Source organism: Hevea brasiliensis, chromosome 1 (genome assembly GCF_030052815.1).
Source record: "Hevea brasiliensis isolate MT/VB/25A 57/8 chromosome 1, ASM3005281v1, whole genome shotgun sequence".
NCBI lineage: Eukaryota > Viridiplantae > Streptophyta > Magnoliopsida > Malpighiales > Euphorbiaceae > Hevea > Hevea brasiliensis.
In genome coordinates, this window is record NC_079493.1 from 5439075 (window position 1) to 5456090 (window position 17016).

The following is a 17016-nucleotide window of genomic DNA, read 5'->3' on the forward strand; positions in this document are numbered from 1 at the left end:
TATTAGGTTTTCTTCCTTTCCAAAGTTTATAAGGAGTTTTCTTTAAAATTGCTCTAATGGAAACTCTATTCAAAATGTAGCATGCTGTATTTATAGCTTCTGCCCATAAATATTTTGGTAAACTGTTTTCATTCAGCATTGTTCTTGCCATTTCTTGCAAAGATCTGTTTTTCCTTTCAACAACTCCATTTTGTTGTGGAGTTCTAGGAGCTGAAAATGTATGATAAATACCATTTTGAGAGCTGAAATTTTCAAACAAACTATTTTCAAATTCTTTTCCATGATCACTCCTTAAAAATGTAATGCAATAACCTTTTTCATTTTGAGTTCTTTTGCAAAAATCTTCAAATATATCAAAGGTTTCATCTTTATGAGCAAGAAAGAAAGTCCATGTGAATCTTGAAAAATCATCAACAATTACAAATGTATATGTCTTGCCTCCTAGACTTCTAGGTGTGATTGGACTAAAAAGATCAAGATTTAATAACTCTAATAGTCTAAACGTAGTTACAACATTTTTTTTATTTAAAAGATGATTTTGTATGCTTACTAAGTGCACATGCTTTGCATTGAAACTCTTTTTCAAATCTTAACTTTGGAAGTCCTATAATAAGATTTCTTCTAGAAAGTTTAGCAAGTGTCCTCATGCTAGCATGTCCTAATTTTCTATGCCATAACCATGCACTATCATCTGAAGTCATAAAGCATGTTTCACAATTTTCTTCAAGACTTGTTAAGTCAAGTAGGTAAATATTATCTATTCTAGCACCAGCAAACATAACATTATTTCCATGAATCTCACAATGTGTAGAAGTAAAAATGACTTTAAAACCATTATCACATAGTTGACTAACACTTAAAAGATTATATTTTAATCCTTGTACTAATGCAACATTCTCAATACAAGGATTTTTACCAATAGTTCCACATCCAATAATTTTAGCTTTACTTTTATCACCAAATTTGACATAACCTTCTTCTTTCAAAGTAAGAGAGGAGAATTTGCCTTTGTTTCCTGTCATGTGCCTAGAGCAGCCACTATCTATGTACCAGTGTTCTATTTCCAGCATACTCCTTAGCGGACACTGAAATCGATTAAGCGTCGCCTTAGGTACCCAAGCAACTTTGGGTCCTTGTATGTTAGTAATATTAGGTAGGGTTCCTTTAGGCACCCATACTTTCTTTGCCTTAAAGGTTCCTTTCCTAATAGGACAAGCATTAATCATATGACCTTTATAATTACAATAAAAGCATGTAATATTTGGTTGAGAAGAAGATGAAGCTTTAACAAAATAATGTTTGTATTTTCCATATTTAATAAATCCATCATAACCAATTCCAAATTTTTCATTTGTGGATCTTTGACTCCCAAGAAGTATATCAAGTTTTTCTTTTCCTTTTGTAAATTTAGTTAAATCTCTTGTCAAAGATTCAACTTTTGCTTCAAGAATTCTGTTTTTCTCAAGAAGTTGTTCATACACTTCTTTTGATCTTTGAAGCTCATCATTAACTTCCTTAAATAATTTCATTTGAGATTTGTAAAATTCATTTTCCTTTGAAGCCATACTCAAGGAAATATTTTCTGATCTTAAAGCACAATTTTCATGAACCAAAATTTTGCATTTCTTTTTAAAAGATCTATATTTATCATATGTCTTTGCAAATGCAAGTTCTAATTCATCAACATTAGACAGTTCGAGATTTACCTCATTTTCACTATCTTCAATGTGCGAGCTTTCACCTTTTTCTTCAATTGCCATCATACAAGCATTTGCAACATCTTTGTCACTTGTTTCATCATTTGATGAAGAGTCACTATCACTCCATGTTGCCGCCATTGCCTTTTTACTTTTATCCTTTCTAAACTTGTTTTTCTTCTTCAATGTAAGACATTTTGGCTTAATGTGGCCTGGTTTGTTACACTCATAACAAACTATTTCACTTGAATGATCTGGAGTCTTTGGAGCATATTTCTTTGTGAACTTCTTGTATTTGCTTCCACCTTTTCTAAATGCTCTTTTGACGATCATAGCCATATCTTCATCATCATCACTTGAAGCACTTGAATCATCACTTGAACTAGCTTTGAAAGCAACACTTTTCTTTTTCTAATCTACCTTTTCAGATATGAAGGCTATACCTTTCTTTTTCTTATGATCACCTTCTTTGTCATCTTTCTTATAGATCATCTCATGTGCAATGAGAGAACCAATTAGCTCATCATAGGTGTATTTTCTGAAATCCTTGGTGTCTTGAATAACAGTAGTCTTTGCTTCCCATGACTTTGGAAGAGATCTCAAAATTTTCTTTACAAGTTCTTGTTCCTCAAATCTCTTTCCAAGAGCTTTAAGAAGATTGACAAGATCTGTAAATCTGGTACTCATTTCAGCAATAGTTTCACTAGGTTTCATCTCAAATAACTCATAATCACAGATGAGGAGGTTTGCCTTTGACTCTTTCACCACATCAGTTCCTTCATATGTGACTTCTAGTTTGTCCCATATTTCTTTTGTAATTTGACATCCTGAAATACGATCATACTCATTAATATCAAGAGCACAATGAAGAATGTTAATAGCCTTGGCATTGGTAGAAATTTTCTTCCAATCATTATCATCAAATTCAACTTCAGCTTTAGGAATTTGTACAGTTCCTTCACTGGTTTTATAAGGAATATAAGAACCATCTTTAATTATTCTCCAAGCATCAATATCAACAGATTGTATAAAGTTTCTCATTCTAGTTTTCCAAAAAGAGTAATTTGTGCCATTAAAAAGTGGTGGTCTAGTGATTGAATAACCTTCAGCTAAGGGAGCAGGTATACCTGCTGAGTTTCTAGATGAACCAGCCATGTGTATGGATCACTCTAAGGTGTTTAATCCTCAAGCAAGAAAGACGAGCTCTGATACCAAATTGATATCCCAAAATATGTCCAAGAGGGGGGTGAATTGGACTCTAAAAATAATTTTTCGATTCTTGCTCAAAACCTTTGAAAAATTGTAGCCTAGTTCAACCTAATTTTCTAATGTGAAATATGAACAATACAGCTCTATTGATAAGTTGATTCAAAGTTGGGTCATAAGCAATCAGTATACTGATCTAACAGAATATATTGGCATTTAGTAGAAATTTCAGTAATCTGAATAAGTTCACAACACGAAAATGAGCAAGATACACGGATATATTAGTTGACAGCAAATAAAACAATAAGCAAATTAAATCAGATATCAGCAAATTCAGCAGTAAACTAATTTTCTTAGTTTGCAGCAAGGTTAACAATAAACAGTATCAATTTTCATATCAGCAAAAACACTTCAATCAGAAAGTTAGAATGCATAAATGTAAAGAGTAAGGGTTGAGAAAATTGAACACTGAATTTTTATAGTGGTTCGGCTCAACTAGCCTACATCCACTCTCTCAAAGATCCCACTTTGAGTATTCACTTCACTATTCTTCTCTTTTAAAGGCCAGAGACAAAAGCCCTTTACAAATCTTCTCACCAAAGCTTTTACAAGTAGCTGCACACTTTTACCAAGTATTATCCCAAACACTTTTCACAATCAAGCTTCAATAGGTGCTTGAATGACCTCTCATAAATGATAATAAAGTGTTTAAAACTCAATCTCACTCAATACAACAAAGTCTATAAAGAAGAGATGAGTAGGTAAGCCAATGATGAGCAATAAAAATAATTTGAGCACTTTGAATGAAAGCTTTAATGATCTTAAAAGGTTAGAAATAGTAGAGAGACTTTCATTAAGTGCAAAATGGCCAAGGATAGGTGTATTTATAGCTTTGAAATGTTTTTGACCATTTGAGAACTCATTTGAACGTTACAATTTCGAATTTCAAGAAAATAGCCATTATTTTGTCTTTTTTTGCGATGTTGTGCAGAGTTGAGACAGTTAGCATACCGGAAAAAGTAGCAAACCAGTTAGCATACCAAAACAAGTAGCAAACCAGTTAGCATACCAGGAAAACTTTTCTGCATAACTTTGAAAACTTTAAAACTTTACACCAAATCATAATCAAATGCTTTTAGGCCATTGAAGATATTTAAAAGAAAATCTTTTGAGGGATTGAAAATAAGTATCATTGACTTCTACTCCTCAATTCTTTTCACAAGTAATCTTAAAAGTTAAAACTAACTTCTATACTACATGTACCTTCAAATTTGATCTTCAATGCAGCTTTGGAAGGTAACATTTTCTTCCTTTATCTCCTTTGATTCGTCCTGTGTTATCTTAAAATGTCATCCTTTCTTCAAAAGCACGAATCCATCATGAATTCCTTGAGTCTTTTTCTTTGTTCTTTGAGAAGCACAATACTTAACACAAGGTTAGTTTGATTCCAGTTGAGTTTTGGTATCATCAAAATCTATGCTCCTTTGAGCTTGTGGGGTCAACAACCTTAATTGCCTAAATTATATATATGTGCGTGTACTTATAACATAAAAATTCATACTTTTAAATAGTTGATAAGTAAAAGAAGCATATTAAAAAGAAAAAAAAAACATTATTTGGACTATATTTATATATAATATAAGAGAAATTAAAAACAGTGCATACCTATATTTCCAGCTTAAATATAAGATACAAGTGACAATGTGAGACTGTAAAATTGAAATATATAGCATAAGTAATAACACAAATAATAATAAGAGATGTTAGAAAAAGAAATAGTTCATACCTACATTTTTAACTTATGTATAAAATAAAAGTAATGCTATAAAATTATACATAATAAATAGAAAATTAGAAATAGGTCATAAGTCATAGAATAGAAAATATAAATTATAGAAGTTCAGACTTTAATAAATAGAAATAAGTTATAAGTCATAATAAACAAAATGCAAGAAATACATAAAAAACTTATAACTAAAACTACTCGTTATCAAGATTTCCAAAACCATCTTCATTTTCAACAACAACCATCACAAATTCTTCCTCCTCTTCATCATTATTAACTTGCGAAAAGGATGCACCTCTCATTGGACGAGGCCTTCGAAATGATAGAGTTTCAACTGGTGTTGATCTTGCAACCTATCTCAATGCATAACAAGATTTAGAAACTCCAGCTACTCTACCAATATCACCCCAAGTTAACACGTCATCCATGAAAACAAGAGAATCATCATCATCATCATCTCCATCACCTTTTTCTAATTTACCAAGTAATAACTCATTACTTTCATCAATATTTGCCAAATCAACAGGTGTTGTGATATCCCCAAAAGTGCGTTAACATAGCAACGCTCTATTGTACTTCACATATACTAAATTATCCAAGTGTTCTTGAAATAGCCAATTTCTTTTCTTATTATGAAGCTGTCATTAATTTTATAGTAACAAAAAAGTTAAACTTCAAACTCAAAATGTTCAAAATAAAATAACAAAGTAAGTAAATATATATATATATATGTATATATATATGTGTGTGCGTGTGTGTGTGTGTGTGTGTGTGTGTTACTTACATGCTCAAATACACTCCAATTTCTCTCACACCCACTTGCACTACATGTAAGACTCAGAGCGTTTATAGTAAACTTTTGTAGGTTTGAAGTTGAAGAACCATATGTTTTCCACTAAGCAGTTATTAAAATATAAAGCTAATGATTGTTAAATTCATAATATAAAGTAATAAATCAGTAAAATGAAAAATTAATAAGAATTTAAATTAATAACCTGGAGATTTAGTTGTTCTTCCTCTAATAGCAAAAGGAAAACCAAAGGTCTTCGTAGCTTCCTTGTATCTCTCAATTTCATCAAAAATCATGTCCACTTTTGTTGAATCTTTTTCCATTTTATGAATACATGAAAGCAATCCTATGTTGACCTCTTCATCAGACTCAATTCTCATCTTATTTGGATAAAAAAATTTAGGATTCAGAAAGTATCCGGTAGCATGCAAAGGATGATGCAATTGAAGTGACCATCTCACATCAATAATCTCAAAAATGCTCTTGCATTTCTCTTCATTGCCATTGAGTGAGTTAGCAATTACTTCTTTAGCCCTATCCATGGCTTCATAGATATATCCCATGGTTGGTTTTTTATCATTATCACCCAGTCGAAGCACACAAATAAGAGGACCAGAAACCTTAAAAGCATAAACAACATGATTCCAGAAGGCAGGACTCAAAACCGTCCTTTCACACCTTTTACTTTTCACCTCTTTAGCCCATTTACTAGTTGTCTAGCTTTCCGAAGTAAACATTTTTCTAATGTTGGCCTTTTGAAGATGAATCCTTCCCAATGTAATAAAAGTAGTAGCAAATCTAGTTTGCTCTAGCCTTAGCAATTCTACTCCATTAGTAAACTTTCACAACATATTTAGAACTCCTGTAGAGCCATATATGAAACCAGTAAACTCAACAGCTTTGTAGAATATTTCTTTAAAAACATGAATCATAAAAATATCCCCCGACATCAAATCTATACAATGGGCTGCACATGGGGTCCAGCATAGATGAGAAAATTTTGCTTCCAATATTCTCCCTGTCATAAACAAGTAGAAAAATTCATTTCGTTAATAATAAAAATAAAATGATATTTTTTTTTCAAAAATAGAAAAAATTAAATAAAAATTTTACCTGCTGTAACATTATTTGATATATTATTTGTAACCACTTAAACCACTTTTTCAGAACTAATTTTCATCAATTCTTTCTCAATCAAACTAGCCAATAATGCCGCTGTCTTTGATTCATCACTTGCATCAACTGATTTAATAAATACACTTCCCTTTAGACTATTAACCAAGAAATTAATCAAGGTTCTCCCTTTTCTATCCATCCATCCATCACACATCAATGAACATCCATAATTTTCACATTCTTCTTTATGAGACTCAAGAAGATCATTTATGGTTTGCACTTCCTTGTTAAGTAATTGAACTCTAACCTCATGAAAACTTAGAGGTTTCATTTCTCTCCCATAATTTCCAATTGCTCTAATCATTTCCTCGAATCTATCATAATTCACCGCATTAAAAGCTATTCCCACATCATACATCTATCGTGCTATGGCAACACAAGCACGCTCTCTTAACTCCTTCTTAACTGGACTATTTTCATCAATAGTAGTTTGCCTCATATTTTTTCCCATAACAGCCGGTCTAGGGGAAAAATAACAGTCAATAGGCCCTCTACTACTTTGGGGTGGTAAAACTTTTGGTTTTTTTTAAGCACTAATACTAGTGCCACTAACATTAATTATTTGCATTCGTTTTTCACTACCAATTTCTTACATCGACTCTTCCTTTTCCTCATTTTCATCAAACCCCAGTACTTCAACATCATCAAATTCAGGTGATCTTTTCATATTCATAACTAATTTTTGCTCTTTTTTTTTAGCAATAAATTCCCGCATTTGATTTCTTACATTTTCTGAATATTTTGGACATCCATTTTATAGCCTCCAGCAAGTTGTTGCTTAATTCTATTTACTCGCCCTTTATAAACTATCATACAGTACATGCATTGAAGGTCATTGGTATTATTTTCACTAACTTGAATTACATGTGCCCATCCTGAGTCTGTCCTTCTACTTCTAGTAGAAGATCCAGTTGTATTACCCTTATCACCCATCTATAATCTAAAAAAAAAATTAACAAAAATAAAAAACAAATTAAACAATTATTTAACAAGAATAAAAAGTAAAGTAATCAAATTATACCCATATAAATTTAACAACTAATTAATAAAACAAGAAAAGAAGGTAAAACTAATTAAACTAACAACTAATTAACAAGAATAACAAGTAAAAAGTAAATTAATTACCAACAAATTAACAATGCCTATATAAATTAAACAATTAATTAACAAAAACAAAAAGTAAAATAATCAAATTAACAATAAATTAATAATTCCTATATAAAATAAACAACTAATTAACAAGACAAAAAATAAAACCAATTAAATTAACAAGAATAACAATAAAAAAAGTAAACTAATTGCAAACAAATTAACAATACTCATGTTAATTAAACAATTAATTAACAAGAACAAAAAATAAAATAATCAAATTAACAATAAATTAATAATTCCTATATAAAATAAACAACTAATTAACAAGACAAAAAGCAAAATTGATTAAATTAACAAGAATAGCAATTAAAAACTAAACTAATTGCAAAAAAATTAACAATACTCATATTGATTAAACAATTAATTAATAAGAACAAAAAGTAAAATAATCAAATTAACAATAAATTAATAATTCCTATATAAAATAACTAATTAACAAGACAAAAAGCAAAACTAATTAAATTAACAAGAATAACAATTAAAAACTAAACTAATTACAAAAAAAATTAACAATACTCATATTAATTAAACAATTAATTAACAAGAACAAAAAGTAAAATAATCAAATTAACAATAAATTAATAATTCCTTTGTAAAATAAATAACTAATTAACAAGACAAAAAGCAAAACTAATTAAATTAACAAGAATAACAATTAAAAAGTAAACTAATTACAAACAAATTAACAATAATCATATTAATTAGACAATTAATTAACAAGAACAAAAAGTAAAATTATCAAAATAACAATAAAATAATAACTACTATATAAAATAAACAACTAATGAGAACTAATGTCTAATTAACAAGATAAAAAGCAAAACTAATCAAATTAACAATAATAATAAGTAAAAGATAAATTAATTACCATTAAATTAACAATACCCATATTAAACAATCAACCAATCAATAAGTAAAATAATTAATTTAACAATACCCATGTTAAATAATCAACTAATTAACAAGTAAAATAATTAATTCAATAATATCCATGAAATTTAAATAATTAATTAATAAAAATAAAAGACAAAACAATTAAATTAATAGCAAATAATTAACTAATTAATAAAACCCAACCAAACCAAAGAGAAGGAGAAGGAAAGGAAAAAAAAATTCAAAACTACTGTAATTGAGTATCGACAGCATAACAGGGCAAATAGAGGAGGAAGAAGCCAACCAGGGAGAAGGAGAAGAAGAAGGAAAAGGAAAGGAAAAAAAAAACTACTGCAATTCTACTGCGTTCCAAAGAAAAGAGTAGGAGAGGAGGAAGAAGATAACAGAAACAGAGGAGGAAGAAGAAGATGAGAGAGAGAGAGAGAGAGAGAGAGAGAGAGAGAGAGAGAGAAACATACCTAAATTGGACAGACTCAATGCAGCTCCTGGAGTTGATGTAGCTCTTTTTTTTTTTTTTTCAACAACAGGTAAGTCTTTAGGGTTTTATATATTTGTCTTAAAAAATTTATAAAAAAAGGGTTTTGCTTTGCTTGAAAGAGGCGAAGCCTCTCGCCTGCCTGGTGCCTCGCCTCGCCAGCCTGAGGCATCGACTCTGGTGGTGCCAAGAGGGCAACTCAGTCGAGGCGGCAGAGGAGCTCCTCGATTTGCCTGGGTGCCTCTCACACCTTTAATAATATTGGCAGTAACATTGATCCTGTCAAGGACTGTACTAATTTGAGTTTTTTATTTTTAATAAATGAAAATTTTTTATGATATTTAAATAGTTTGTAAATTATGGTATTATGGTTGAGCTAGGCTCCCCTAACTTTAATTTCTTATGGTTATCGAGTTAGGTTTGCCCAAATAAAAATATAATATTCTATTTTATTATATTTGCACATTCGGCCTCAATTTTTGGCCTTTATTATGGATTTGGGAACGGTAAGGTTTACTACGGACCTCGAGGGCTTTATGCCTGTCCAGGTCCTAGTACCAGTCCAGCCCAGCCCATGGGATCGGGTCATGACAAAGTTAGTATCAGAGCTTAGGCTTCAGATTCATGGGAAATAGTATAATTGGAAGTGTAAAAGGAGTCTTTTTAGGAGGTCACATGTGGAGTACAGGATCTTGTTTCATCTTCTTCTATAATTCCTTATTTCTAATCTCTACATTACTCCTTGGTTAGTATAAGAGTGCTTTAATTTAATGTCTTGATTTTCGTGAAGTACATAGTGATGTGAATTAGAGTTAGCAAACATGTTGAGGTCTACCATGGAAATACATACTCAAAGAAGTTCTATGTTTTTATTAGTATGGGACTAATTGACGTGCCTATTTAATGCAAGGCATAAGTATATAAAGATGAGTTTTGGTAGCTAGGAGTGAGGGTAACACTACTGGCAGTCATTAGTGGATAACCCAATCAGAGTAAGTTTATAGTATTAGTGGGTTCAAAAGAGATAAGAGATTGGAAAACCTAGTCTGTTGGGATGTATTATAGTAACTATACAATATTCTTGATATTTGTGCTGTATGTTGTAGATTATAGTACCGACATTAGATTATTGTATAGCGCTACGTGTTTTCTCGTGTTGCACCATGATGAGGGTGTTTGCAAACAGCCTCTATTTTGCTATAGTTATGTTAAGACAGAGTTCAATTTCTGGAAAGAAGTTAGGAAAACTCCTAATTAGGGTTTAAGACCCTTGAGATAGAATATCAAAGGTCACAGTTGGGTGATAACTAGAGTCAGTGACTCAGTTATCCTAACTTGAGCGCAGAGTTATAGCATAAGAGGCTCGAGACTAGAGGTTTTTAGTATAGTTACAGTGTAATGATGACACCTACTTAGTGGGATCATCTGGTCTTCAGTATGATATTGCTGGCAGTGTTGGCATTATGATGGATGTATTACCTAAAGTTTAATGAAGATAGCACCTCCTTTGTGTGACAGTGGAGTGTAAGTACGACTCTACTCCCTAAAGAAGACTGGAGGTTATGAATGATATTCGTAGCCTGCGAAATGGCATTCTAGAAAAGTTTACAATATAAAAAGAGAGGAAATAACCTTATATAGCTATGGTAATGCGATAGATGTAGTACCTGTCTTGCAGTCAGTTATGCAATAATTACTATTGAACTCATATTTGATCAATAATGTTAAAAAGAAAATAAAAAATAAAATTTTAAAAAGTAAAAAATTTTGCATACCACAAAATATAGTTGGTAATCATCAATTATTTGATTAGTAATACTAAAAAAATTAAAAAATAATAAAATTACAAGATAAATTAGTGATGAAAAGCATTCATTGGTAATTATTTACACAACACAGATTTTTAAATATAGAATGATGAAAAGTTAATTCCAAAGGAAAGTCGCTTCTCAACTTATGGCAATTGTAATATAACCACTATGTGGGATCCTACTTGATTTAAAATTTAGATTAAATTAATTTAAAAATTAAATTAAAAATATATAAAAAAACAAATAACCATGTAATGTAATCGTCGGTAAGTATTATAACAATTTGTTTTCGTTGATAAATAGTTTATAAATCATTACTTATCAATTATCTTTACGAAATCACAGACAATAAATCATACTTTATTGATGGCTTTTTTTTTATTAATAAATTTAGTGAGAAAAACTTTTTCATCATCTGTGCATGGAAAAAAAAATTTATCAACAATTGGTCGATAATTAAAAATTATCTACGAAATATCAATATATTTCATCAGTAGTTTTTGTAACTTTTTTTTTTTTAATTTCTTATAATGAAATCTTATTTAGGATTGTGGTTCAAATCTTCTTTTTAAAAAGCATTAATACAAGTCTTTTGTATTAAAAGATTTATCTGATTAATACAAGGTGAAAATTATTTTAGATGTTACTTAAAATCTAAAAACTTTTATTTTTAATTATTTTGAAATTTATATAATTAAAAAATATTAAATTTATTAAAAAAATAATATATTTAAAAATACATTTTTTAAACAATAATTTTAACAATAATCCCAAACACACCCTTACTTCATCTAAACCATCATTAGTCCTTTTTTTTTTTTTTAAGTAAATAGAAACTTATTAACAAGAAACATCATTTTATTAATTTTATATATAATTTCTGGAACATGAGTAATAAGCAACGACATATGGCGAGTGGAAATGTGGAAAAATGAAGCACTTGATTGAGCACAAACACAAGTGAGCAACCCCATCCCTCCACAGCCAAAATCTTCTTCTCAGCAAGACATGACCAGACAACCCCAGTACTATAACCCACAATGGCCAAAGACATAACATTAAACAAAATTCAAAGTGATAATCAATTACCTAAAAACATGAAATATGGACCCATAACAACACTTGGGATGAACACTAACTAGAATGTCTTGCAGTACAGAACTGTTCTGGAGTTATAATAATGACCATTTGAAGGAAAGGTAAATGAAGAAATTGGAGTGAGAATTACAAATGTGATCATGGATAACAACTTACCCAGTGATCCAATCCCCCTCCCCACAAAACCCCACCATAATAAATAAAGGCATTCTGTTAGAGTCCAAGTCCAATTAGAATTAAGAAGTATAATTAGTTTAGGAAGTATAATTTGATTAGAAAGTTTAGTAGAATTTAAATTAGAAAGTTTAATTATTAGAGCCCTAAAAGGACTAGGTTTTAGTGGCCTATATATATGTATAGTTGGTTAGCCATTATATGGAATACATTGTAAAGAGCTCATGAAGTGGAGACGTGTGTTAAATTCCTTGAGTTTTGTTTGAGTGATTTTGAGGGTGAGAAAAATAATTAGTGATTATAATTCATTTTCCTTTATAGTGGATTTGTTGGTGAAGTAGGCTTACGCTGAACCACATTAAATTTTATGTTCTTAATTTTGTGTGAATGTGATTTTCTCAACAAGTGATCAGAGCTGTGGTTCAAGATGTCAAAGATAGTGAACACAAAATTTGAGGTGAAGCCAGGAAAAATAATTTCAATTTATGGCAAAGCACCATGAAGGATGTCATTGTACAATAAGGATTAATTAAAGCATTGAATTAGAAGCAACCAACGATCATTAAAGATGATGATTGAGAGGAGCTTCAACAAAGGGCTGTGAGTACGATTAGATTGATGTTAACCCTAGATGTGAAATATTATGTTTTGGAGGAGACCTCGCCAGTTATTTTATGGAAGAAATTGGAGAGATTGTACATGTCAAAATCACTTACAAATTGCCCGTAGTCGAAGAAGGAGTTGTACCAACTCAGAATGGATGAAGGTACTGATGTGAGGGATCACCTTAATGTTTTTAATAAATTAATTACTTAATTGACTAGTGTTGATGTGAAGGTTGATGAAGAAGATAAAGCGCTCTTACTTTTAACAACTCTCCCACAATCCTATAAAAACTTGGTGACAGCCCTAACAGGTGAGAATGAGACTTTGAAGGTGGAGGAGGTTACCGCAGTTATCTTGGATGACGAGAAATTTAAGAAGACAGGTAGTAACAATGAAGGTAGAGCTTTTGTTGCTGGTTCTAGTTGTGGTAGAAGCAATCCACGTGGAAACAATTGGAGAAGAAATAGTAGATCGAGCTCGAGCCCACGAGTAGACCATAAAGATACAGAATGCTATTACTGTCATGAGAAGGGTCACATTTAATACTATTGTATGAAGATGAAGGAAGATCTTGCAGAGTTTAAACAATTCAAGAAGAGTCGCAAAAAAAAAAAAAAGAAGGAATTGCTACAATTACAATTGAATGATAGTATTGATGGTGAACGTTTGAATGTGGATGATGATAAAGAGAAGGCAAAAGATTCATTACAAGATGAGTGGATAAATTTTGATAACTATTTCTGAACTTATCTAGTCGTAACATTACAGTTCTTCAACTTAAAAATATAATATAAAACCCCATCAACTTTCAAATTTTACACAGTAAAATTCCTCTAACTTCCAATTACCAGTTTTTCAGTTAGACGCTGACCTGGATAGTTCCAGCATAGAGCTTGATCTGTATTTCTCTTTTCTCTCTCAAGCCATGTGTAAATTGAATCATTTTTCTCTCTATAGACAAAATAATTTTTCATGCATAAAGAGAATAATTTTACACTTTGCATAAGAGAGGAGAGAGAAATATTGACTAAGTGTCATGTGGGAGCTATGCACATCAGTTTCTAACTAAAAAATCAGTAATTGAAAGCCAGAGGGATTTTTCTGTGTAAAATTTGAAAGTTTAGGGGGGATTTTATGTTACATTTTAAAGTTAAAGGACTGTAGTGTTACAACTATATAAGTTTAAGGACAATTATTGAAATTTATCCCAAGATGAGTAATTAATGGATTCTGCTTGCCCATTCCATATTTGCTCGATGAAGAAGTGGTTTGATGTAATTGAAGAAAAGAAAAGAGAAAAAGTGAAGCTAGCCAATGGGAATAAAATGGAAGTTGAAGGTATTGGAAGAGTAAAGATCAAGCTACATGGTGATCATGTAAAAGTATTTGATGAAGTGAGATATGTTCCTAAATTTGAAAGGAACTTAATTTCCTTGGGTAAGTTAGATTCTTTGAGTTATAGGTATTCGATTCATGGTGAAGTCATGAGAGTTAGCCAAGGTGCTCTTGTGATCATGAAGGGTAAGAAGATTTGTACAAAGAATCTCTACAAATTGGAAGGAAGCACATTAACTGGAAGAATGCAAGTGGAAGCAGAAGGCAACATCAATAATCAAGAGTGCAAGGAAGTACCCAAGAGAAAATTGACTTTTGTAGAAGTTGTGAAAACTAATTCCATTTGACTTGGAGGTGAAGATTGTTAGAGTCCAAGTCCAATTGGAATTAGGAAGTATAATTACTTTAAGAAGTATAATTTATTTCGAAATTTTAGTAGAATTTAAATTAGAAAGTTTAATAATTAGAGTTCTAAGAGGACTAAGTTTTAGTGGCCTATATATACGTATAGTTAGTTAGCCATTATATGGAATACATTGTAGAGAGCTCACAAAGTGAAGAGGTATGTTAAATTTTGTGAGTTTTGTTTGACTGGTTTTGAGGGTAAAAAAAATGATTAGTGGTTGTAATTATTTTTCCTTGATAGTGGATTTGTTCGTGAAGTAGGCTTATACTGAACCACATTAAATTTTGTATTCTTTATTTTGTGTGGGTGTGATTTTCTCAACACATTCTTTGGCACACACGAATAGTGAGGGAACATTGGTGAAACATCATAACATTTCTTGTGATTTTCTCACACAGTGGTTAACTTTTTTCTTGAATTCACCTCTCCTCTCTCTCCATTCCTTCTGCATAAGAGATGTGACTATTAGTTACAACAAAAATGGGTGAGCAAAGCTTGTCTTTCTTTCTTTCTTTTTTACTAAAAGGATCGCAATGGAAGGTATTAAATTCTTTTGGCCAAATTATCAAGCAAATGGCTTCTTACTCATGATAACAAATAAAAAACAATCCAATGCACAGCATGTTAGAAGAGTAAGCAGTTTAGTAATTTGATGACTAGCCATAATCCATAAACAGAAATCATAGAATTATAATGAATATTTATACATAATCAGTTGTGTCCTAAGTGAACCTGTTACCTTGTCTCATTAGAAACCAATAAGTTGAGAACAATAAATCAGCCCACTTTGTCCTTTTAGCATCATGATTAGCTAATTTGATACATAATTCATATGAAGAATTTACACACAAACAAAACAACAAAAATCTTAAAAACTTCACTGAACAGAGTCATGTTGCCAAAATATAAGGAGGTGAAAAGATATTCTATTATCACTTACTGCAGCTTTAACATTTGCTGGAGACTCATCATTAGGACTGGAAATCATTGATATGATACTCAATGCTATGCTTTCAACCAGGCCCAGAAATGGAAAGATCTATCATGCTTAACAAATATGGTTAAACAGACAAAAACATTTTTATGGTTTTCTCAAATGATGAACAAGACCCAAAGAGAACAGGAAGGTATTTCATTAAGTTTGATCAAAATTAAACCAAATAAAAAATGAAACAGGATGTCTTCGATTTGGTTCTAGTCCCCTATCCCTATAACCAAAACTACCTGATCCAATTCTAATTCTAAACCAAAACCAAACCACAATTAGCCTTAGGAGCAAGAAAAAAAAAAAAAAAAAAAAAATATATATATATATATATATATATATATATATATATATATATATATATATATATATGTAAATTTTTTTTTTATTGGGGTGTGCAAAGGCAAGCCGCATTTTTATAATTTTGTAAATTATTAAAGTAAAATTTTTTTTAATATATCATATATATGTTAACTTTTGCGTGCTATTTTGTTAATATTTTAAAAAAGAAAAAAGATATTAACTGATAAACTTTATAATGTGAAAATACATAAATTTTAATATGCTAAATTTTTATTTTTTCAATATCCTTGAATATCAAATTCAGATGAAAAAATTTTATGAGTTTTATTTATTGTGTGGATTTCAATTCCTCTCCACAATTGGCATTAAAAAAATGGCTAGGGAGAAAATGGGGAATGAGCAAGGATGTGGATAAGAGGAAACACTCTCTCCCACTTTGTCATTGCTTCCCCATACCATAACCATCATCGGTCGACTTGCTAGCCACCCTAGCACAACCAGTCAAATGCAACAAGCATAACAGTGGTAGATCTAGCGGAGTGGAGAGTGGTAACACTCAAGCATATAGCAACTTCAAACAGCCATTATAGCCTGATTTGACATTCGAATAACATGAAACTGATGGAGTTGGATTCGTCTCTCCCTGGATATTCTTTTTTCATTAGCCTTATGGCCTAATTCTACTAGAGGAGAGAGAATTGATGTAAAGAAGCCAATGCCTTCCTATTGCAATTCCGACTAAACGGCGAAGAATATCACTGATTGGCCATCACCTCATCTTCTTCCTCACCTCAAGAGCTTTCATTTGGCACTGGCATTACATGTTTCTAATATAAAAAAATAAAAACACCCAATGAATGGTCAAGAATAAACCAACCAATTTCCAATGAACGATGAGGACTCTCAGAACATTCACATCCATGACCAATGGCTGTTGGGCATTTGGGAGATACCCTTTGGATCGGAAAATTTCTACCAGCGATTAGACAGTGAAAAATAATAAGACATGTGGGTCCCACTAATGCCTGAAAAATCGAAATGATCGTCGCAAGAACAATGTCCTTTCCTACATTTTGGAACACATTGATTCCATCTGCAAAACTAGAATTCATGTCGGTAGAC

General features: G+C 31.1%; 1 long non-coding RNA gene across 1 annotated transcript; it reads right to left on the reverse strand.

Annotated features, from left to right (window-relative positions):
- Positions 1 to 14879: 14879 nt before the first annotated feature.
- LOC131178515 (uncharacterized) lies at positions 14880 to 15798 on the reverse strand. Its single transcript, XR_009147436.1, has 2 exons — positions 15547 to 15798; positions 14880 to 15051 (listed from the first exon to the last, which is right to left on the reverse strand). It is a non-coding gene; the product is annotated as an uncharacterized LOC131178515 (long non-coding RNA).
- Positions 15799 to 17016: the final 1218 nt, after the last annotated feature.